The 25,471-nt window shown below is 35.2% G+C and overlaps 1 long non-coding RNA gene across 1 annotated transcript in view; it reads right to left on the bottom strand.

The window, feature by feature from the left end:
• Positions 1 to 25,112, bottom strand: part of LOC309622635 — a 76,119-nt gene extending 51,007 nt beyond the window's left edge. Inside the window, exon 1 of the long non-coding RNA XR_014241050.1 lies at positions 21,472 to 25,112. This is a non-coding gene — a long non-coding RNA (uncharacterized lncRNA). The remainder of the gene's footprint in view (positions 1 to 21,471) is intronic.
• Positions 25,113 to 25,471: the final 359 nt, after the last annotated feature.

Here is a 25,471-nt window from a genome sequence, read left to right as displayed (position 1 = left end):
TAGATGTGGTATATGCAATGAATATGTTCATAGAGCATGCATGTGCATGTAAATATGTGCATATATACAACTGATTATAAAATACATAACTGTAATATTTTGATATAATAAATTTCAACAGGCAAGAGTCAAATGATAGAAACAAATTTTAAAAGGTGTTAAATTTAAAAAACATATTTGTGCTCTTCCAAAATATAGCAGAGGGAGGAACACTCCCAAACTCATTCTATGAGGCCACCATCACCCTGATACCAAAACCAGACAAAGATGTCACAAAGAAAGAAAACTACAGGTCAATATCACTGATGAACATAGATGCAAAAATCCTCAACAAAATACTAGCAAACAGAATCCAACAGCACATGAAAAGGATCATAAACCATGATCAAGTGGGGTTTATCCCAGGAATGCAAGGATTCTTCAATATACGCAAATCAATCAATGTGATACACCATACTAACAAATTGAAGGAGAAAAACCATATGATCATCTCAACAGATGCAGAGAAAGCTTTCGACAAAATTCAACACCCATTTATGATAAGAACCCTCCAAAAAGTAGGCATAGAGGGAACTTGCCTCAACATAATAAAGGCCATATATGACAAACCCACAGCAAACATCATCCTCAATGGTGAAAAACTGAAACCATTTCCACTAAGATCAGGAAGAAGACAAGGTTGCCCACTCTCACCACTATTATTCAACATAGTTTTGGAAGTGTTAGCCACAGCAATCAGAGAAGAAAAAGAAATAAAAGGAATCCAAATCAGAAAAGAAGTAAAGCTGTCACTGTTTGCAGATGACATGATACTATACATAGAGAATCCTAGATACTACCAGAAAACTACTAGAGCTAATCAATGAATTTGGTAAAGTAGCAGGATACAAAATTAATGCACAGAAATCTCTTGCATTCCTATACACTAACAACAAAAAATCTGAAAGAGAAATTAAGGAAACACTCCCATTTACCACTGCAACAAAAAGAATAAAATACCTTGGAATAAACCTGCCTAGGGAGACAAAAGACCTGTATGCAGAAAACTATAAGACACTGATGAAAGAAATCAAAGATGATACAAACAGATGGAGAGCTATACCATGTTTTTGGATTGGAAGAATCAACATTGTGAAAATGACTATACTACCCAAAGCAATCTACAGATTCAATGCAATCCCCATCAAACTACCACTGGCATTTTTCACAGAACTAGAACAAAAAATTTCACAATTTGTATGGAAACACAAAAGACCCCAAATAGCTAAAGCAATCTTGAGAAAGAAAAACAGAGCTGGAGGAATCAGGCTCCCGGACTTCAGACTATGCTACAAAGCTACAGTAATCAAGACAGTATGGTACTGGCACAAAAACAGAAATACAGATCAATGGAACAGGATAGAAAGCCCAGAGATAAACCCACGCACATATGGTCACCTTATCTTTGATAAAGGAGGCAAGAATATACAGTGGAGAAAAGACAGCCTCTTCAGTAAGTAGTGCTGGGAAAACTGGACAGGTACATGTAAAAGAATGCAACTAGAACACTCCCTAACACCACACGCAAAAATAAACTCAAAATGGATTAAAGACCTAAATGTAAGGCCAAACACTATACAACTCTTAGAGGAAAACATAGGTAGAACACTCTATGACATACATCACAGCAAGATCCGTTTTGACCCACCTCCTGGAGAAATGGAAATACAAACAGAAATAAACAAATGGGACCTAATGAAACTTAAAAGCTTTTGCACAGCAAAGGAAACCATAAACAAGACCAAAAGACAACCCTCAGAATGGGAGAAAATATTTGCTAATGAAGCAACTGACAAAGGATTAATCTCCAAAATTTACAAGCAGCTCATGCAGCTCAATATCAAAAAAAAAAAAACCCAATCCAAAAATGGGCAGAAGACCTAAACAGACATTTCTCCAATGAAGATATACAGATTGCCAACAAACACATGAAAGAATGCTCAACATCATTAATCATTAGAGAAATGCAAATCAAAACTACAATGTGATATCATCTCACACCAGTCAGAATGGCCATCATCAAAAAATCTACAAACAATAAATGCTGGAGAGGGTGTGGAGAAAAGTGAACACTCTTGCACTGTTGGTGGGAATGTAAATTGATACAGCCACTATGGAGAACAGTATGGAGGTTCCTTAAAAAACCTTAAAAAACTAAAAATGGAACTACCATACGACCCAGCAATCCCACTACTGGGCATATACTCCGAGAAAACCCTAAGTAAAAAAGAGACATGTACCAAAATGTTCATTGCAGCTCTATTTACAATAGCCAGGACATGGAAGCAACCTAAGTGTCCATCAACAGATGAATGGATAAAGAAGATGTGGCACATATATACAATGGAATATTACTCAGCCATAAAAAGAAACGAAATTGAGTTATTTGTAGTGAGGTGGATGGAGTTAGAATCTGTCATACAGAGTGAAGTAAGTCAGAAAGAGAAAAAGAAATACTGTATACTAACACATATATACGGAATCTAAAAAAAAAAAAAAAAAAAAAAAGTCATGAAGAACCTAGGGGCAAGAGGGGAATCAAGACACAGACCTACTAGAGAATGGACTTGAGGATATGGGGAGGGGGAAGGGTAAGTTGGGATAAAGTGAGAGAGTGGCATGGACATATACACACTACCAAACGTAAAATAGCTAGCTAGTGGGAAGCAGCTGCATAGCACAGGGAGATCAGCTGGGTGCTTTGTGACCACCTAGAGGGGTGAGATAGGGAGAGTGGGAGGGAGGGAGACGCAAGAGGAAAGAGATATGGGGACATATGTATATGTATAACTGATTCACTTTGTTATAAAGCAGAAACTAACACACCATTGTAAAGCAATTATACTCCAATAAAGATGTTAAAAAAATTTTTTTTGTTAAAGAATGACGAACTAATTGCATTCCACAACTAGTGGAATCAAGGTGAAACTGAAATAAACGTAAGAGAAAAGTAAAACTGAATTCCTGCCTTTGTTGAAAAACTTACGAAAATGCAAATTCATTTTTAAGATTAGAAATGTATATTCAAATCTATCTCTGGTATGTTTATTTTAGTTCCGTTTTATTGTTTGTATTATTAATGCAGTTGAAATAAAATGAAAATTAATTATTTTGGAAGAATACTAATTTTTAATTCAAAGTCTGCCAATACTTAATTACACTGGTTAATATATTTCTTTTTTTAGCTTAGTCTCATCTTTGCCATGATTTTTATCCAATTAAAGGAAGAATGTGATAAACTAATTTTTATCAGTAATTAATCTATAATGAGTCAACTAGGTTAGCTGTGCATAAGTTGTAGATAAGGTTTTAATTTATGCACTGCCTATCCTCTGCTGAGTATACACTATAAAACCATAGTTTACATAGGCAAGCACTATTCAGGACGTGTTTTTGATCATATGAGCATAAGTGTTAAAAATATGGAACGTATTTGCTGCTCATTAGAGGAGAGTTATGAGTCTTCTTTACTCCACAAATCAAAGGCAACATAAACCTGTCTTGAGTAGTTCTGCAACCTACTTTACAGTGTTTCTGACATTTACTTTGCTTATAAAACAGAATTTTTGGCTAAACTAATGCTTCACATTTACATAACCTGACTAATTGTATATCACGTGCACCTTATCCTTTCAAGGTTTTCCATATTTCTAAGAAAGTACAGACAGCTAAGAATAGCAATGGTAATCATCCTGTATTAATTTCTTACTGTACAATAGGCTTTATTTACTTGATATATATGGGAATGCACTGAGGCTCAAGTATGTGAAATAGTAATTTACAAGATTACCAATGAAGTTTCCAAATGATTGTGAATGTATCCTGGGAAATATATTCTATTTAGCCAACATAATATTTGGTTAAACAATAATTGTAAGCATTTAAATTAGGATGTGAGTTTGTATCTTTAAAAAATTGTCAGATCTGCCAGGACTGGGTCCTCATTCTTGCAAAGGACTGCAGAATATCTACTTATTTAGATGTTCCCATACAATCTGTTTTCATCATTGTGCCAGCATCCTGGTCCGCACAGATGTTTGTAACTGTTAAACCAGGACAAGAATCTAGATTTCCTGAACACCGTATCATCACTCTTGTTATCACAACATGCTGCCTCATGTTATGCAGCCTGGCCATGCTCTTTGGAAAGGTAATAGGAAGCCCACAAGAAGAAGAATGCTCAGTCTCCAAAGGAGCTCATGTCATTCAATTGCTATTAGAACTATTCCTTTTGTCCTTCCGCTTCTTCATATAGTCCTTCCTTTTTTTGTACCCTAATAAGGTATTTATATATACTCTTTAACTTGTCATATAACAAATGTTTTTGCTAGTTTATATTGAAAGGTATTGAACATGGAGAATTACCAATTTGCCAGGTTATGTAAGGACTGGAAAGAAGACTCTAGGCTCTGCCTCCAATATTGACTCCAAGAACCATACACCAGAACTTGCCCTTAAGGGAGCTGCTCTATCTAATACAATTAGAAACTGAAGAATCAGGAATTTGGTGATCCAACTATTAGTTTCCAAACCACGTTGCCCCTGCAATACCTGGGAACCAGGAAACTACCTTCCAAACTGTTGAATCCAATTAACACACTACTTCAGCCACAATCCTTACCAGCAAAAGGAATATCCCATGCCATGAAAGAAATTACTAGCACAAGAATTGGCTAAAGAATAGGAATATTCCCCACCTCAGAAATTCCCTCCAAATCTCCTGTTACGTGTTTGCTTAATGCGAAGCTGAGCCACAATCCAAATCCAAGCTGCAAAGAAATCTGGGGAATGTATACTTTAGATTTCTGACATCCAGCACGCAGTGAGTTTTTACTACTTCAAGTTCCTTCCACTGCAGTGGCCTCTACGACATCTAGGAGCTTATTAGAAATGCAGAACCTCAAGTTCCACCCCAATAGTACTGAGTCACAATCTGAACTTTAACAAGATTCCCATTAGATTCTTAAGCATATTGAGATTGAGAAAGAATGTAGTAAGTCATTCTACAAACGGTTTTGAAAGGATAGAGTGACTCAATCAGCCATATCTACCACACATGCCTACAGACCACTGATGTCACATACATGAAAATTTTGCTGATTTTTTTCTTAACACCTTAAGTTATTTCAAGATGATATTCTTTTATCTTTCTAATTATCAGTATCATTTTATGGGTCAGGACTCTATAAATTTCACACTACAGAAGCCCAATATAATAGGGCTCAAGCAAAAAGACACTAAGTGTGCAACCTAGCTGCAAACATAAAAAAACTGGCAAATGACATCATAAGAAACCAGTCCCTTTTTGTATCTTAGTTATACTTTCCTGTGTTTTGCTTTTATTCTCAGATAGTTTACTGGTAATTGATTGAATAGTTGCCAGAAGCTCCAGCTTGAAAATCCCAGGGGAGAAAGATTTCGCTTTCAGAAACTTAAAGTAAAACGTATAGGGCCAATGTTATTTGCATTTGGTGGACTGAATTTAAGTCACATGTCCATCTCTGAAACAATCTCGGAGGCCAGGAGGATGTAATATTCATGCCCGCTCATAGAGTGAGCAGCGAGTGCCAACCACATCTAAAGAGAATTGCTGATCAAGAGGAAAAGGTGGTTCTACAATGGGAAATCTTGGTGCTAGTATCAGAAAATAATTTGCTGAGCAGTTAAAAAATAATAATAAAAATAATAAATGCCCAATACATTATTTCACAGTAATTAGTTATGACTATTTACTAGTTATTATGCTTTCTCTCCCTTTGACAAAAAAAAAAAAATCATAGATTTAGGTTGGACTATGTGTAGTTATCACTCTGGAGAATTTTGCATAGATGTAGATTTAGGCAGTAATGTGAGTTTTTTTTTAAGTTTAGTTTTATATTTCTATATATGTGAGTTTCTTTTATTCCTTAAAAATGACACATGCATGAGCAATTTCAGGGAGTCAAATACTGACTTAACATGGCAAAATAAATCTTTTCAATGCAGTACTGTCAGATAAGAATGTTGAACATATGTCTTTGTAATAAAATAATTCAAAACATTTTTGTACCCTTTGAATGTAAGTCAAAAATATACCAATTTTCACTTTCCCAAGGATTTAATTCAAGCTTAAAAGTTATTTTCTCCTCTGTATCAAATGCTGGTCAGTTCCTTACTTACGGGAAATCATGAAAAACATAAATTGAAGAAAGAATTGTAAATATTGACTCTAAGTCCATAAAAAAGTTCAACACTCCAGAAAATCATTTTTGTCCATATTAAAAAATATCCTCTATTGCATTATCTTCAGTATATAGCCCTTCTAAAGAAGTGTCAGACTATTCTTCAGTGGACTGAGTTCCTTAATGACAGAGTAAATATAGAATTTTCCTAGAATTTAGCCTGCAGTTATAAAAGTATATTTATATCCTACTATATTCTGAGTAAACAACACTTAGGTACCCTTAAGGTATTTTCAAGGCTCATTTTGTAAACCTACTCTAATACCACTGTGTAAAGAAATCTAAATCTGAAGCTTCAGTAGACTTGTTATTGAAAAACTAATTCACAGATCTACCTACAACTTGTTAGCATGATTAAACAAATAAGACTAGTCAACAAAATGTCTAGAGAAGAACAGATGTGAACAATGTTTTGTACTGAACAGTCATTTCAAAAGCCAATTTCTATCTAAAGACATCGCCACAATTTGAGTTAGAGAAACCACCACACAGTGACTTGAGCCCTGACAATTTGAGAGCAGCATTTTTGTGAAGAAAATTTGATGATTCACAATAGTTTGCATCAGCCATAAAGGGATAGTTAAGGGTTTGCAATTCAATTAAATATATCCACAGGGGTGTATTTATGGACATTTCTCTCTCTTAGGAAATCAAGCTTGCTTTTGAGACTAGTGATCATTGTGCTTTGTCATTGATGTTTTAGATTTGTAAATCAAAACTTTGTAATATTTTGATGGCTGCTAATCATAGCTATAGCAGCTACCCTAAGATGGGGTTGCCCTAGAAACACTTTCTGTACCTGAACTTATACTTGAATTGAGATGGTGGAGGAGTAGACCTAGTGTTATTGCTTTGAGATGGCAGAGAGGTTACACTTAGCAACCAGGGGCTCCCTAGAGAAAGATAACTTGAAAGTCATGTTGTTCTATCTCTTAGGGCATGTGTGATATTAGGTGCCCACCATCCTGTCCTTACATGAAGTTGGCAGAAGTGACTAGACATTTTTCTCTGGTACTCTTTCCCATATAAATGTTCTTTGCTTGCTCTTTCAAGCCAATGGGATGTGTTTTCTGACATTGAGACATCACTCTCCTCCTTCTATCTCTGCTACCTTCTGGAATCTTTTTCCCAAAGCTCAAAGAAACTCACCTAAGTTGAATTACATCTTCTCAGTGCTGTTATTAATGATTAGAGGCCATGTGTTCCCCAGTTTCAGAACACAAAGCTTCTAAACTGCAAGCTACCTTAATGCTAAACTTGCTTTCATTATCAAGATCTATAAATGTTCAACAATGTGCCAAAACTCCATCAGCTGTCAGCAGAATCATGAACAGCCAAAGATATGACTTTCTATTTCCCACACATATCAGGTACAGAATCTTTTCCATAAAGGCACAGGTAAAATTAATTCACAAATTTATGGAATGTTTCCATATCTTTGTTGCATAATTCAAGGATTTGATTGTAAGAATGGAATTTCAGACAAGGCTAAAAAACAGCTCCAAGACCTGGAAGGCTATTTGGGATTATATGAAAAGAGGTAATAAGTTGATATAATGGAAAAATATACTTCACATTGTGTCTTAAACATAGAAAATACTCTATGAATGATAATTTCATCATATTATTATTTATACTCATTATTAAGTTGTCATACCTTAAAATTACTCCAAACAATGTTTGGACCTATATTTCATTATGTTTTGTATACATAGTAAATTACCAGTTAAAAATTAGCCTTTATGAGATTATCCACTTAAATTCCTGTAGTCTTGAAAATGTTAGTCACAAATAGTAGAACTAAGATAAAAATATTATTTTCAAAATTAAGCAGATGACACTTTGATTCGAATAATTTTTAAACCCCTGAAAAACACTGATTCTCAAAGTAAATTATCTACTGTAATTACCTAAGTAAGTAAATGGTTTGGGTCCCTACCCCTGCATTATATTATTAAATGTCCACAGTTCTACATAATTTTGTTCTATCATTTAATTACTTTTTGAGTATGTAAGTCCTTAATCATGTGAAACAAAACTACTTCTGGCAATTTTACTACTGTTTTCTCAATAAGCTCTCTGTGATGACAGAAGGACATTCAGGAGCATAGTCAAAATGACCTAGATTAAGGAAAAACACTGTCACCTATTCCAACTGATAAAGGTCATCTCCTTTGATGCAGAGGCCAGATTCCAAGGAGAACCATTTTCCGTCACTCTGGTAGTAACTGACTTTAAAAAGGTCCTTAATTCCCCTCACCCTTCTTGAAATAACCCCTGAATTACAGCAGTAGTAGTGTTACTGAACCAGAACTAAATTTGGCCATGTGCAGAAAGCCAATCTGCTGACACAGGGTTGTGGTGAAATAAAGTGCAGCTTTTAATTTAAGGCCAAGCAAGGCATATGGGCAGCTAATGCTCAAAAGACCCAACCACCCCAGTGGATTTCAGTGAAGGGTTTTCAGAGGCAAGGTGAGAGAGAGTTGCAGGGTGCATGCTCAGCTTGTGCACAGTTCTCTGATTGGTTGATGGTGAGGTAACAGGATGATGTCATAAGGGTTAACATCATCAGTCCTCAGGCTCTAGCCAGTTTGAGGGCTATGTGCTCATGGTAATCATGCAGTTAGCTTCTTCTGTCTGGTGGGGGCTTTAGTATTTATAAAATAACTCAGGAACGTGTGTCAGACACTGTTATCTATGTCCTTCAGGGAAGAACTACTCTGTGACTCTTCTATAAGGCTGATTTATTGTTTAAATTGTTACTAGTTCTTCTGGCCCAATTGCTATTTTTTTTTTGTTACTACATGTTTACATTCTTTCAATTATTGACTCTTGAGACATCCTTTTGTGACTCGGGGGAGGCCTGGGAGACTAAAGCTTTTCTACAAACAAAAGACAGGAGGAGAACGTGGTGGCCTGCAAGAGGAGTGGCCACCAAGGATATATTGAAGGGATTATAGCATGGAAGAAATGGCAATAGGTTACTCTGAAACCTTAGCCAAAACTTGAAGGGGTTTGTGCCATAAGGGTCCAGGAGGCTCCTTAGCACAGGGCCTCAGTGTAGAGCAGATTATTCATTTATTCTATCATTCAACAACTCTTTACTGACCATGCATCACTAGTCAGGTGTGGTTCTACTTGTGAGGATATAACTTATCATACTGCTGTTAAAAATATAGGTTGATCAAATGTTTAATGCACAAGCTGCTAAAATACTACAAATTAACAGTCATGAGCAGCCCACATGCCATCCAAAAACATACTGTATCAATACTGTTCTGGGTTGAATTGCTCATTTGGCCTGACCTGGTCTGTTCTTGTTGAAGGTGATTTGAAAGCTACACCTAGAGGGTCAGAGCTTTCCTCTGACTTAGCTCTCTATTCCCAGAGCCAAACTCAAATCTTGGCACACAAAAGGAGCTCAATAAATGTGACTTTTTGTTCATTCTAGTTGGGCTAGAATGAATTTTTCTAGCCCAACTAAGTTAACCAATTCTCTCTGTGATCTTGAAGAAATCATGTCGCTTCCTAGCCTTGGTTTCTCCATCTAACAGGTGGTTGTACGTCTGTTTTGCAGTGGGTTTTTTTCTTTTTCTTTTCCTTTTTTGAAGAATAAATAAACTACGTAATGGAAATTAGTACAATTCCTGAAATACAGTAGGCACACAGAAAGAATCAACTATTATCTTTAGAAATAATTTTACAACTACTTTCAAAATTAGTAATAGTTCTTATATCAAAGGATGATTTTACAGATGAAATTAAATTATGAAATTGTTTTTAAACCCTAAACAATGATTGATTATTCTGAGGCAAGTTGAGTCATGAATCACTGTTTAAGAACCCTGGCTTTTAGGCATGTTGTTGGTACTCTAAAAGATTCCACTCAATTGAATTCTTCCCATGGAATCTAAAACATTACAGGTAAGGAGGCCTTTGAATGGGCTCAGTAATTCTGTCAGATGACTAAGGAACCATCTGGTGCCTGCCATCTATGATTGACATGGTAGCAAATACAATCCACCATCATGATGGCCTCAGAGTAGTTTCCAGTTGATATATATTGTCAATTTTAAGTTTTATGGTTAAAAAAATTAACCTCATTCTTTATCAATATGATTTTTCAATTGTAAGAAAAAAAAGAGGATGGGCCAGAGATAGAGTTAGCACCTTTAAAATTTGTAAAGAAAGAGAAATATATTGACTAAATATTATTTAGAAATACTCATAGACTATGTAAAATTTTGTCAGGATGGAGGGTAAGTCAATTATACAACTTAGTAAAACGTAAAAAAATCATTGTAACTACATTTTATACACTACTTAATATATTCCAGGCACACTATAAATCATTTAAACTGTATTATATTGTTTGACCATTTAGACAACATTAGTTACCATATATTATTATCTATATTCTATAGATAAAAAAACAAGAACTTCAAAAATATTTAAATTAAAAATATTCCTCAAGATCAAATACATGGTTAGTAAATGGTGGATATGAAATTTAAAAAAAAGGTATCAGTGATGTTCAAATCTCAGATCTTAACTATGACCCTACATTGGTTCACAAGAATAAATATGCTTAAATATGTTATTAAAAAACTATAAGTAATCATTAATTATTTTTTCTTTTTAAGAATCTGTTCATAAAAATCTTAAGATATGGTAACCTGTGAAATGGCTATATCACCGACATATACACCTTTTAATTTGTGAATTCACTGATTTGTCAGGTTTATCTTTTTTTCAATGTATTTCTGTCATTTATTGTCAAACTTTCTAACAAGATCAAACTCATGAAAACAACATGACAGTTCTGACAGCCATCTGTTTACTTCTCAGTTTGTTTCCTTGTTCTGATTCACTGGTCTGAAGAATTCTGGATTTAAGAAGCTAAGGGGGCAAATGTGAACAGCACACTAAACTCCCGATCTTATTAGAACTCTTTTCATTATACACTCTTAGTGGCATTTTCAGGACATAAATGAACTTATCCCAGAGTCACTGCCTTTTAAGGTTTACAGTGGGGGAGAGTGATTGTTACTGTATGTTGAGCACACCCAAGAGTAGATGAGCAATCAATGAGTTATCTTCAGTGCACAATATTATCTCATTCATTAGGCCAATGAAATAAAATAGTGAAAAACAAAAATAGCTGATGGAGAAGAGAGAGCAATGCAAATTATAAAAAAAAAAATTATGTACAAGTACAAAAATTAATAACTTTTATAAATTAGAAGTTTCTGAGAAGTAACTTCATCTTTTCTAACATCACTATTTCATATATTCCCAACAGAGTGATACATTTTGATTAAAAGGATAAAAATAATTGAATTTAATGTTAAATGTTTTTCACTTAACTCTTAAGGGGAAAAATAACATCAATACTGACTGGTACCATGGAACCTTATATAAAGAACATTAGTGAGATGTCTAGGCATTAGAGCCCATCCACCATCACCTGCATTTTTTATAACTAAGTAGGGTCTATTTTGTGAAAGCTGATGCTTAGAAAGAGTAATGACTCAATTCTTTTTACCCTACTATATTTACAGAATTTAAAATTTTTCCAGGTTTAAGGTGGAAAATTTTTTAAGCAGAAAACTGAGGTTCTATGAGATAAGATGACTTGCTTAATTCATTGGGGCAATACATCTCCTTAAAATCAGGTCTTCTACTTCCTATATTAGCATTTCCCAAATGATGATCCATAAAAATGTATCATGCTAAGTGCTCTAAGAAGAAAGTGTTCTATGGAAATATAAATAAGGGCAAGTATTTCAATTCACAACTTTCATCTGAAATTACCAAACATTATATATATTTATTAACTATATAGATGAACTATTTTTAAGAGGTAAGATGTCCCAATAGTATAAATATCAAAATATGTAAAAACATAACAATAAAAATCTCGCTTATACTCTGAACTCCTCCATCTGTTCAGTTACTGACTTTCCTCTCCATGCTCAACCATAGGTGCTACTGTTGTTAGTTTCTTAGGTATTCTCCCAGAATGCCTATACATAAAGCAAATATGAATATTTTTATTATAACTCTTTTAGACAATCGGTGGCACACAATTCAGATGTTGTGCACTTTTCCTCTTGTCACTGAACAATATATCAATATATGATAGAATATTCCATAACAGTACACAGAAAGCTTGCTCATCCTTTTATACAGCTACGTTATATTCTCTATCATGGAAGTACTGGACGTTTGTGTTATTTCCAATCTGTTGTTAATACATACAATGGACCATAAATAACTTTGTATACTTCATCATTTGGTACATGGATGCGTATGTCTAAATTAAATGTCTAGAAATAGAATATCTGGGTTAAATGTTTATGCATTTGTGATTAGAGGTTGTCCTAAAAATGTGTGAGAGTATCTCTTTCTCCACAGTGTCTCCTAAATGGATACAATTTAGGATTTTCTAATCCTGTTATTTTTTTAAAAGGGAAATATATTTGAGCATTGTTTCAATACGCTTTTCTCTTATTAGTTTTAACTTTAAGCAACTTGCCATATATTTAAGGATCATTTTTCTTTCTATTTCTGTGAACTTCCTAGTCAGAGGTTATACTTATTTTTCCATTGAGTTGTTAATCATTTTGTTATAAATGTGTAGGAGCTCTTTACATATTCAAGAGAATATCATTTTGTATTTAGCAGAATTTGGAAATGCCTTTCTCAGTTTGTCACTGGGTTTTGAATTTAGTTACACATTTTTGTTATGCAAACTTTTTCAATGCAGTCGCACTTATCATTTTTTAATGGATACTGGATTTGTAAACATAATTAGAAAAGGAATCCTTATTAGATTAAACCTTTGATCCATTTGAAATTTGCCTTGGCCTATAATGTGATCCATATATTAACCTTAATTTTTTGTCCAGATGTCTATCCATTTGTAAGAGCACAATATAAGAAAAAGTTCATCTTTTCCTACTGATCTGAGATGCCATGTTAATTATGTGCTAAATTATCTTGTGTGATTGGGTTTATTCATGGTCTTTATTTTGTTTCTTTGGCCTCTCTGTAAGGTTATGAGACAGTACTACACTTATTTAATTACTACAAATTCATATAAAACATTGATGAAAGAAACCAAGGAAGACACAAATAAATGGAAAGATAACTCCGTGCTCATGGATTGGAAGAACTAATATTGTTAAAACGTCCATACTACCCAAAGTGATCCACAGATTAAATGCAATCCTTGTCAAAATTCCAATGCCATTTTTAACAAAAATAGAAAAGGCAGTCTTAAAATTCACATGGAACCACAAAAGATCCCAAATATTCAAACAAAGCTAGAGGCATCACCTGATTTCAAAATATACTACAAAGCTATAACAATCAAAACAGCATGGTACTGGCATAAAAAGAGACACATAGACTAAAAGGAACAGAATAAAGAGACCAGAAATAAATATGGTCAATTGATCTTTGACAAAGAATACAAAATGGGGAGAGGACAGTGCCTTCAATAAATGGTAATGGGATAACTCATATCTATATGCAAAAGAAAGAAACTGGTCCTTTTCTCACACCCATGGAGAGCCCTCAAAAAATTAAAAATAGAAATACCATATGACCCAGTAATCCCGCTTCTGGGTATATATCCAAAAGAAGTGAAATCAGTGACTCAAAGAGGTATCAGCACTGCCATGTTCATAGCAGAATTATTCACAATAATCAAGATATGGAATTGACCTAGCTGTCTACTGACAAATGAATGGATAAAAAAAATATGGTATATACATGCAATGGAATATTATTTAGCCATAAAGAAGGAAATCCTGTCATTTGTGACCACATGGATGAACTTGGAGAACATTATGCCAAGTGAAACAAACCAGGCACAGAAAGTCACCTGCTGCATGATCTCACTTACATGTGAAATCTAAAAACCTCAAAACCATTGGAACAGAAATTGGAATGGTGGTTGCTAGGGGTTGGGGGCTAGAGGAAATGAAGAAATGTTGGCCAAAGGGCACAAGGTTTCAGATATTCAGGATGAATCAATTTTGAAGATCTAATGTATAGCATGGTAACTATAGTTAATAATACAACATTGGACACTGGAAAATTGCTTAGAAAGTAGATACTGTGTTCATACTACACACACACACACACACACACACACACACACACAAACTATGTGAGATGATGGATGTATTAATTAGCTTGACTGTGGTAATCACTTTAGTGTACACATATATCAAAACATCAGGCTGTACACTATAAATTCATACAAATTTTATTTGTCATTTATAGCTCAAGAAAACTGGAAAAAAGTAAAAAAGAAAAAAATTAATTACAATGTTTTATAACATGAAAGGGTGTGTATGTACACATTGTTTTCTTTTTCAAAATTTTCCTAACTATTCTCTTTTGGCTGTTTCATCCTATAAATTTTAGAATTAGTTTGGTTAATAAAAAAAAATATAAAAAATAGTCTGCTGGTATTTGGTATTTTCATTGGTACCACATTAAATTTATGAATAAACTTAAAAAATTATATTTCTTTTAATGTGTCCTATTAATAAATATGTTGTATCTTTCTTTTTGTTCAAGACTTCTTTTGTGCTGGCATTTATTGTTTAAAAGTTTGTTTCCTATAAGTCCTGCAAATTTCACATTGTGCACATTCCAGAAATATCTATCATGCTGATATTTCAAACTGGATAATTTCTTCCAGTATATTATACATGAAAATTGTTAATTTAAATATAGTGATTTTTGTACTTCAATGTCTTACAATATTCTTTTAAACTTGTATTCATTTTTTACTTAGTTATCTTGGGTTTTCCATGTATACAATTGTATCATCTACAAATGTACATAAATTTATTAACTAGTTAATTTTTTTCTTCTAAGTTTTTAAAAATTTTGTTGACTAGTACCAAAATAAAATATTTAATAATAGCAATATGAGTGGACATTTGTCATTCATTTTTTCCATTAATAGAAGTGTCTCTAAATGTTTCCCCATCAAGCATCATGGTGGTTTTCAGGCTGAGACTGATATATTTTATAAAGTGAAAGAGTATCTATAGATTCAAGTTTTGTTTACTGTCTTTATCCAAAAGGTTAAATTTTCAGTTCCTATACAGATGTAATTTTTCTTATAAATATTAATATTTTAAATTATATTAATATTGAAACATACTTGAATTCCTGGAAAAAAAATTTAATTGTTTATGAGGACTCTTTTTGATAAGCTGTCAATTTCTCTATATTAACATTACATTAAGAATTTTCATATAACTAACTGTAAATAAAATGGCTACATCATTTGACTTTTTGGTACAATTATAGTGAGGATTTTCTATCAAGTTATACTCATTTGTACAGAATTTAGAAAAATTTCTTTCCTGTAATAGTTTGTGTTTTGTGTAAGCTCTCAGTTGATACAATAATGCAATTTACTACAATATTACATCATTTTTGGTTTACTACAGATGTTTACTGTACCTTAATTGGCAATCAAAATGCTTGAGGTTTCCAATAAAACTTCTAATGAAGTTCAAATCTTTTTTGAAAGTATGAAATGTATTTTGAAAGTATGAAATGTATACATATGTGTGTATATATACATACACATACATAATGCCAGTGACAAGAATTTATTCTTCCATTAAATAAGATTACAGCACTCTAGAGAGAGGAGAAGACAAGATGGTGGAGTAGAAGGATGTGAGCTCACCAAACTCTTCTTATAGAAACACCAAAATTACAATTAACTGCTGAACAATAACTTACAAAATGTTGGAACCTACCAGAAAAGATACCCTACCTCCAAAGACAAAGAAAAAGCCACAATGAGATGGTAGAAGGGAGCAATCACGATAAAAATCAAATCGCATACACGCCAGGTGGGCAACCCACAAACTGGAAAACAATTATACTATAGAAGTTCTCCCACTGGAGTGAAAATTCTGAGCCCCATGTCAGGCTCCCCAGCCCGGGGGTCTGGCAATAGGAGGAGGAGCCGGCAGAGAATCTGGTTTTGAAGACCAGTGGGGTTTGACTGCAGGAGTTCCACAGGCCTGGGGAACACCAAAACTCCACTCTTGGAGGGTGCACACAGGGTCTCAAGCACACCAGGACCCAGGGAAAAAAGTGGTGACCTCATAAGAGACTGGGCCAGACTTACCTGCTAGTATTGGAGGGTCTCCTGTGGAGGCGGGGGGTGGGGGGTGGTGGCTGTGGCTCACTGCAGGGACAAGGACACTGGCAGCAGCAGTTCTGGTGAGTACTCATTGGCATAAACCCTCTTGGAGACCACCATTTTCTCAACAAGACCTGGCCCCACTCAACAGCCCGTAGGCTCCATTTCCAGGACACTTCAGGCCAACCAACCAACAGGGCAGGGATACAGCCCCAGCCATCAGCAGACAGGCTGCTTAAAGTCTTCCTGAATAAACAGATGCCTGATAAACACACCCCCTGACACGGTCCTGCCCAGCAGAGGGACAAGACCCAGGTCTACCTACCAGTGGGCACTACCAGTGCCTCCCACCAGGAAGCCTGCACTGGCTTCTTAGATAGTCCCATCCACAAGGGGGCAGACAGCAGAAGCAAGAAGAACTACAACCCTGGAGCCTGCAGAATGTAAACCACAATCACAGAAAATTAGACAAAAGGAGACTGCAAAGGAGTATGTCCCAGATGAAGGAACAAGATAAATCCCCAGAAGAACAACTAAGTGAAGTGGAGACAGGCAATCTGCCTGAAAAAGAATTCAGAGTAATGATAGTAAAGATGATCCAAAATCTTGGAAAAAGAATGGAGGCACAGATCAAGAAGATACAAGAAGTGTTTAACAAAGACTTAGAAGAACTAAGGAAGAAACAGAGAGAAACAATACAATAACTGACATGAAAAATACACTAGAAGGAATCAATAGCAGAATAACTGAGGCAGAAGAATGGATAAATGAACTGGAAAACAGAATGGTGGACACCACTGCCATGGAACAAAATAAAGAAAAAAGAATGAAAAGAAATGAGGACAGTCTAAGAGACCTCTGGGACAACATTAAATGCACCAATATTCACATTGTAGGGGTCCCAGAAGGAGAAGAGAGAGAGAAAGGATTCGAGAAAATATTTGAAGATATTATAGCTGAAAACATCCCTAACGTGGGAAAGGAAACAGTCACCCAAGTCCAGGAAGCACACAGAGTTTCAGGCAGGATAAACCCAAGGAGGAACACACTGAGACACACAGTAATCAAACTGACAAAAATTGAAGACAAAAAAAATATATTAAAAGCAACAAGGGAAAAGCAACAAATAACGTACAAGGGAACTCCCATAAGGTTATCAGCAGATTTTTCAGAAGATATTCTGCAGGCCAGAAGGGAATGACATGATACATTTAAAGTGATGAAAGAGAAGAATGTACAACCAAGAATACTCTACCCAGCAAGGCTCTCATTCAGATTTGACAAAGAAATCAAAAGCTTTACAGACAAGCAAAATCTAAGAGAATTCAGCACCACCAGACCCGCACTGCAACAAATGCAAAAGGAACTTCTCTAGGTGGAAAAGAAAAGGTCACAACTAGAAACAAGAAAATTATGAATTTCTTGGTAAAGACATAAAATAAGGCAGGAAATCATCTGCACACAAATATGATATCAAAACCAGCAATTGTGAGAAGAGGAGAGCACAAATGGAGGATATTGGAAATTAAAAGACCAGCAACTTAAAACAATCTTGTTTACATATAAACCACTATATCAAAATCTCATGGTAACCACAAACCAAAAATCTACAAGAGGTGCACACACAAAAAAGAAATAGGAATCCAAACACAACACTCAAGTTAGTCATCAAACCACGTAAGAGAACAGAAGAGGAAGGGAAGAAAAAAACACCTACAAAAACAAATACAGAACACTTAACAAAATGACAGTAAGAATATACATATCGATATTTACCTTAAACAAAAACAGATTAAATGCCCCAACCAAAAGACATAGGCTGGCTGAATCAATACAAAAACAAAACACATATATATGCTGTCTAAAAGACACCCACTTCAGATCTAAGGACACATAGAGACTGAAAGTGAAGGGATGGAACAAGGTATTACATGCAAATGGAAATCAAAAGAAAGCTGGAGTAGCAATACTCATATTAGAAAAAATGGACTTTAAAATAAAGACTGTTACAAGAGACAAAGAAGGACACTACATAACGATCCAGGGATCGATCCAAGAAGAAGATATAACAATTCTAAATATAAATGCACCCAACATAGGAGTGCCTCAATATATAAGGCAAATACTAACAGCCATAAAGGGAGAAATCAACAGTGACACAATAATAGTGAGGGATTTTAACACCCCACTTTCATCAACTGATGGATCATCCAGACAGAAAATCAGTAAGGAAACACAGGCCTTAAATGACACATTAGACCAGATGGCCTTAATTGATATTTATAGAGTATTCTATCCAAAAGCAGCACAATACACATTCTTCTCAAGTGCACATGGAACATTCCCCAGGATTGATCTCATGCTGGGCTACAAAGCAAGCCCTGGTAAATTTAAGAAAATTGAAATCATATCAAGCATCTTTTCCTACCACAACGCTTGGAGATTAGAAATCAACTACGAGAGAAAAACTGTAAAACACACAGACTCATGGAGGCTAAACAATATGTTACTAAACAACCAATGGATCACTGAAGAAATCAAAGAGGAAAACAAAAAATACCTAGAGACAAATGAAAACAAAAGCACGATGATCCAAAACCTATGGCAGGCAGCAAAAGCAGTTCTAAGAGGGAAGTTCATAACGATAAAGTCTTACACCTCAGGAAACAAGAAAAATTTCAAATGAACAACCTAATCTTACACCTAAACCAACTAGAGAAAGAAGAACAAACAAAACCCAAAGTTAGTAGAAGGAAAGATATCAGTGCAGAAATAAACGAAATAGGGACAAAGAAAACAACAGAAAAAAAATCAATGAAACTAAAAGCTGGTTCTTCGAGAAGATAAACAAAAGATAAACCTTTAAGCCAGACTCATCAAGAAAAAGAGGGAGAGGGCTCAAATCAGTAAAATTAGAAATGAAAAAGGAGAAGTTACAACCAACACCACAAGAATACAAAGGATCATAAGAGACTACTACAAGCAACTATATGCCAATAAAATGGACAATCTGGAAGAAATGGACAAATTCTTAAAAAAGTACAATCTCCCAAGACTGAACCAGGAAGAAATAGAAAATATCAACAGACCAGTCACAAGTACTGAAATTGAAACTGTGATTTAAAAACTCCCAACAGGGCTTCCCTGGTGGCGCAGTGGTTGAGAATCTGCCTGCCAATGCAGGGGACACGGGTTCGAGCCCTGGTCTGGGAAGATCCCACACGCCGCGGAGCGACTAGACCCATGAGCCACAATTGCTGAGCCTGCGCGTCTGGAGTCTGTGCTCTGCAGCAAGAGAGGCCGTGATAGTGAGAGGCCCGCGCACCGCGATGAAGAGTGGCCCCCGCTTGCCGCAACTAGAGAAAGCCCTCGCACAGAAACGAAGACCCAACACAGCCATAAATAAATAAATAAATAAAATTAAAAAAAAAAAAGTTCTTTAGCAATTTCCACTCACTCCCACCTACCGAGTGGAATTTAAAAAAAAAAAAAAAAAAAAAAACTCCCAACAAACAGAAGTCCAGGACCAAATGGCTTCACAGAAGAATTCTATCAAATATCTAGAGAAGAGCTAACACCTATCCTTCTCGAACTCTTCCAAAATATAGCAGGGGGAGGAACACTCCCAAACTCATTTTATGAGACCACCATCACCCTGATACCAAAACCAGACAAAGATGTGACAAAAAAAGAAAACTACAGGTCAATATCACCGATGAACATCGATGTAAAAATCCTCAACAATATACTAGCAAAAAGATTCCAACAGCACATTAAATGGATCATACACCATGATCAAGTGGGGTTCATCCCAGGGATGCAAGGATTCTTCAATATCCACAAATCAATCAGTATGATATACCACATTAACAAACTGAAGAATAAAAACCATATGATCATCTCAATAGATGCAGAAAAAGCTTATGACAAAATTCAACACCCATTTATGATAAAAACTCTCCAGAAAGTTGGCACAGAGTGAACATACCTCAACATAATAAAGGCCATATATGACAAACCTACAGCTAACATCATAATCAATGGTGAAAAGCTGAAAGCATTTCCTCTAAGATCAGGAACAAGACAAGGATGTCCACTCTCACCACTTTTACTCAACATAGTGGTGAAGTCCTAGCCATGCAACCAGAAAAGAAAAAGAAATCAAATTGGAAAAAAAGAAGTAAAACTGTCACTGTTTGTAGATGACATGATACTATACATAGAAAATTCTGAAGTGCTACCAGAAAACTACTAGAGCTCATCAATGAATTTGGTAAAGTTGCAGGATACAAAATAAATACACAGAAATCTGTTGCATTTCTATACACTAACAATGAAAGATTAGAAAGGGAAACTAAAGTAACAATCCCATTTATCATCACATCAAAAAGAATAATATACCTAGGAATAAACCTACCTAAGGAGGCAAAAGACCTGTACTCCAAAAACTCTAAGACACTGAAGAAAGAAATTGAAGATGACACAAACAGATGGAAAAATATATCATACCATATTCTTGGATTGGAATAATAAATATTGTCAAAATGACTATACTACCCAAGGCAACCTACAGATTCAATACAATCCCTATCAAATTACCAATGGCATTTTTCACAGAACCAGAACAAAAATATCTTAAAATTTGTATAGAGACACAAAAGACCCCAAATAGCCAAAACAATCTTGAGAAAGAAAAACAGAGCTGGAGGAATCAGGCTCCCTGATTCAGTCTATAGTACAAAGCTACAGTAATAAAAACAGTATGGTACTGGCACAAAAACAGAAATATAGATCAATGGAACAGGATAGAAAACCAGAGATAAACCCATGCACTTATTGTCAACTAATCTATGACAAAGTGGCAAGAACATACAATGGAGAAAAAGTCTCTTCAACAAGTGGTGCTGGGAAAACTGGACAGCTACATGTAAGAAAATGAAATTAGAACACTCTCTAACACCATAAACAAAAATAAACTCAAAATGCATTAAAGACCTAAAAGTAAGACTGGATACTTACAGTTTTATAAACTCTTAGAGGAAAACATAGGCAGAACACTCTTTGACATGAATCACAGCAATATTTTTTGGGATCCACCTCCTAGAGTAATGGAAATAAAAACAAAAATAAACAAATGGGATCTAATTAAACTCAAAAGCTTTTTCACAGCAAAGAAAACCATAAACAAAACAAAAAGACAACCCTCAGAATGGGAGAAAATATTTGCAAATGATGCGACCAACAGTGATTAATATCTAAAATTTACAAACAACTCATGCAGCTCAATATCAAAAAAAACCAAAAAACCCAATCAAAACATGGGCAGAAGACCTAAATAGACATTTCTCCAAAGAAGACATACAGATGGCCAAGAGGCACATGAAAAGATGCTCAACATCACTAATTATCAGAGAAATGCAGATCAAAACTACAATGAGATATCACCCCACACCAGTCAGAATGGCCATCATCAAAAAGTCTACAAACAATAAATGTTGAAGAGGGTGTGGAGAAAAGGAAACCCTCTACACTGTTGGTGGCAGTGTAAATTGGTACAGCCACTATGGAGAACAATATGGAGATTCCTTAAAAAACTAAAAATAGAATTACCATATGATCCAGCAATCCTACTCCTGGGCATATATCTGAAGAAAACCATGGTTCAAAAGGATACATGCACTACAATGTTCATTGAAGCACTGTTTACAGTAGCCAAGACATGGAAACAACTTAAATGTCTATCAACAGATGAATGGATAAGAAGATGTGGTACATATATACAATGGAGTATTATTCGGCCATTAAAAAAATGAAATAATGCCATTTGCAGCAACATGGTTGGACCTGGAGATTATCATACTAAGTGAAGTAAGTCAGACAGAGAAAGACAAATATCATATGATATTGTTTATATGTGGAACCTAAAAAAAAAAAAGGATACAAACAAACTTATTTACAAAACAGAAACAGACTCACAGACTTAGAGAACAAACTTAGGGTTACCAGGGATAAGGAGGGATAGATTGGGAGTTTGGGACTGACATGTACACACTGCTATATTTAAAATAGATAACCAACAAGGACCTACTGTATAGCACAGGGAATTCTGCTCAATACTCTGTAATAACCTAAATGGGCAAAGAATTTGAAAGAGAACAGATACATGTATATGTATAACTGAATCATTCTGCTGTACACCTGAAACTAACACAACTTTAGTAATTAACTATGCTCCAATATAAAATAAAAATTTAAAAAAGTAATTACAGCACTCTGAATTATCTATTTAGGGCTGCAATGCCATCCAAGATTTATGCTACTTAGGATTTTTTTTTCCTTACAGAAATAAGACTCTTATGAAAAGAAAAAAAAAGTTGCTCAAGGAAAAAAAATTTAAAGCTCTTTAAAATAATTGCACTTCATTTACATTTGAAAATTTAGAAAGCAAATGTTATCCCTTTATACTGATAGATGCCACAGAATGTGCTAATCTATACAGGCTTCTCCTTATACAACATGCACACACACACACGTGTGTGTGTGTGTGTGTGTGTGTGTGTGTGTGTGAAACAAAGTTTTTCAAACAAACATAAACTCTTTGTTTTTATATATAACTTTTAAGTTTGCCTTTTGGGTTTTCAAGTTAGTCCTTCTATAAGCAATTGATTCTAATATTTCCTTCAACAGAAATCCCCAAATTGACCAAGTACCAGAAAATGCTATTGAACAGTGAGTTATTGACCTGGCAATAGATTGATTTCTTTGGGCATGGTGTGGTAAATACTAATTTGGGGACTACAAGTGATTTTTTTGTACTCTATACAGACAATTTCCTTTGATACAAGTCTTTATCAAAGGAGGAATGGGAGTAACTGTAGACTAAAAATATGATGCATACAAATCAGAATATGCTTTGCTTATTTCTACACAAAAGCATGCTTTGGTAATGAGGAATAAAAACCTCTGTTCTGTGTTATTTTATGGAGCTGCTTCTGGCCATGCAAGTGTCCAAAAATGAGAAACACATCTAACCCACTATGTCTCTGGCAAGGAAAACAGAGATCACTGGAGTCAGGAGCAGGTCACTGAGAAGAAATCAATCCATTTTGTTGGGGGCGGGGGGATGGGATAACTCTGCTGGTCTGTCCGTAATGTCCAGGCACTTATATTTTAGCAGGAAACTGATACCAATGAAAATACTATTGTTACAATGCCTGGCGAAATCCTACATTGAAAATTTTGTTGATGGGGGAGTAGATGGAGCTCTTTCCTGACCTATTCCATTTTTTTAAAATCAGTAATTGTGTTGAATCCCAAAGGGGATAGATCAGGATAAATGGGATTATAGATGAACATTTTGAATATTTCAAAACAAGGAAGCAAGCAATACTCTCATACATGCTGACACAGTGTAACTGACTCTACATCTTTGTAAAGCACTGTCTACATTACCTATAACCATTTCATGGACATATTCTTTGACTCAGAAAATGTACTTATTAGAATATATACTGCAGATGCAATTACACATTCACGAAGAAGTAAGCTTAAGAACATTCGTTCCAGCATTTTTATAACAGCAAAAGATTAGAAAACCCTAAATGTCATTTAGTAAACCTGAATAAATTACGGTAATTCATAAAAGAGAATACTATCATGTGGCCATGGCATGGGTTGGGGGGGGCCCACGGGGGGCGGGAGAGACAGCTCTGTATGCACTGAATAGGACAAACTTGAAGATATTTCATTAAATTGAAATAAGGAAGAGAAAAGTGAATTTAATATAGCACCATTTGTGTAAAAACCACAAAATGTGACCAATATAAACATATTAGTATATAGGTATAGTATATTTCTTCAAGGAATCCGAAAGAACTTCTAGCAGTCCTCTGGTCAGAGTAACTGGTCAACTAACTAGCAAGAGAGGGAGAGACAGGAAGGAACTAGGTGAGTGGAACATTTAGAGGGAACTTCTAAGCATCAAGTCCTATTTGCCGGGTGAGAACTGAGATGTTGGTGCTCTGGGTAAATACCCAGAAAAGAGAACCTTTAGTCAGGCCTCTAGTTTTTGTTTACATTGGCCTTAATAGACATACATTTAGTCTGATTTCCTTCTCTTTTCAGCAGGATTATAAAGATCCCCTTAAAGTATATCTGCTCAACTATCTTTTATATTAAGAAGGAAAAGTTGTCCAATCAGTTTTTCTTCAACAGTGTTGCCTATGTTTACTGTAATCTTGCTGGGTGATTGTCTCAATATGACAGAACACACATCTGGTATCTGGTGTGATACTTATTCACTGACAGAAGTTGAGAAGAAAAGAGTTTTATGGTTTCTGCTGACACTGGACCCATCCTGAGGACTCAACATGACAAAGTTCGTGTTCTCTGAAAACAAATACCCTATATTAACGCATATATATGGAATCTAGAAAAATGGTACTGATGAACCTATCTGCAGGGCAGGAATAGAGACTCAGACGTACAGAACGGACTTGTGGACATAGGGGTGGGAAGGGGAGGGTAGGACGAATTGAGAGAGTAGCACTGACATATATATACCACCACGTGTAAAATAGATAGTGGGAAGCTGCTGCAGAGCACAGGGAGAACAGCTCAGCACTCTGTGATGACCTAGAGGGGTGAGATGGGGGGGTTGGGAGGGAGGCTCAAGAGGGAGGGGATATATGTATACATGTAGCTGACTCACTTCGTTGTACAGCAGAAACACACTTTACTAACCGTTGTACGGTTAGAAACACTTTACTAACACAACATCGTAAAGTAATTATAGTCCGATTAAAGAAAAAAAACAAACTTAGTGTTCATTGGCTATTCATTTGTCTCCTCAAAATTGACCAGATTGATATTCAAAGAAAATAAGTTTCTCAAGGGTGATGTACATTAGGATTACTTTATAAATGCAATTATCTAACTTTATTGAATTTGTCACTAGACCCACCACTGGTTCCTTTGATAAGATCCAATACTGGAAAACCCCTCCTTTTCAAAAGCTGTT

This window comes from Balaenoptera borealis (genome assembly GCF_965194805.1).
Source record: "Balaenoptera borealis genome assembly, chromosome: 2".
In the NCBI taxonomy this organism is placed as follows: domain Eukaryota; kingdom Metazoa; phylum Chordata; class Mammalia; order Artiodactyla; family Balaenopteridae; genus Balaenoptera; species Balaenoptera borealis.
Note: the sequence above shows the minus strand (reverse complement) of the source record. Positions and strands in the feature narration are given on the sequence as shown.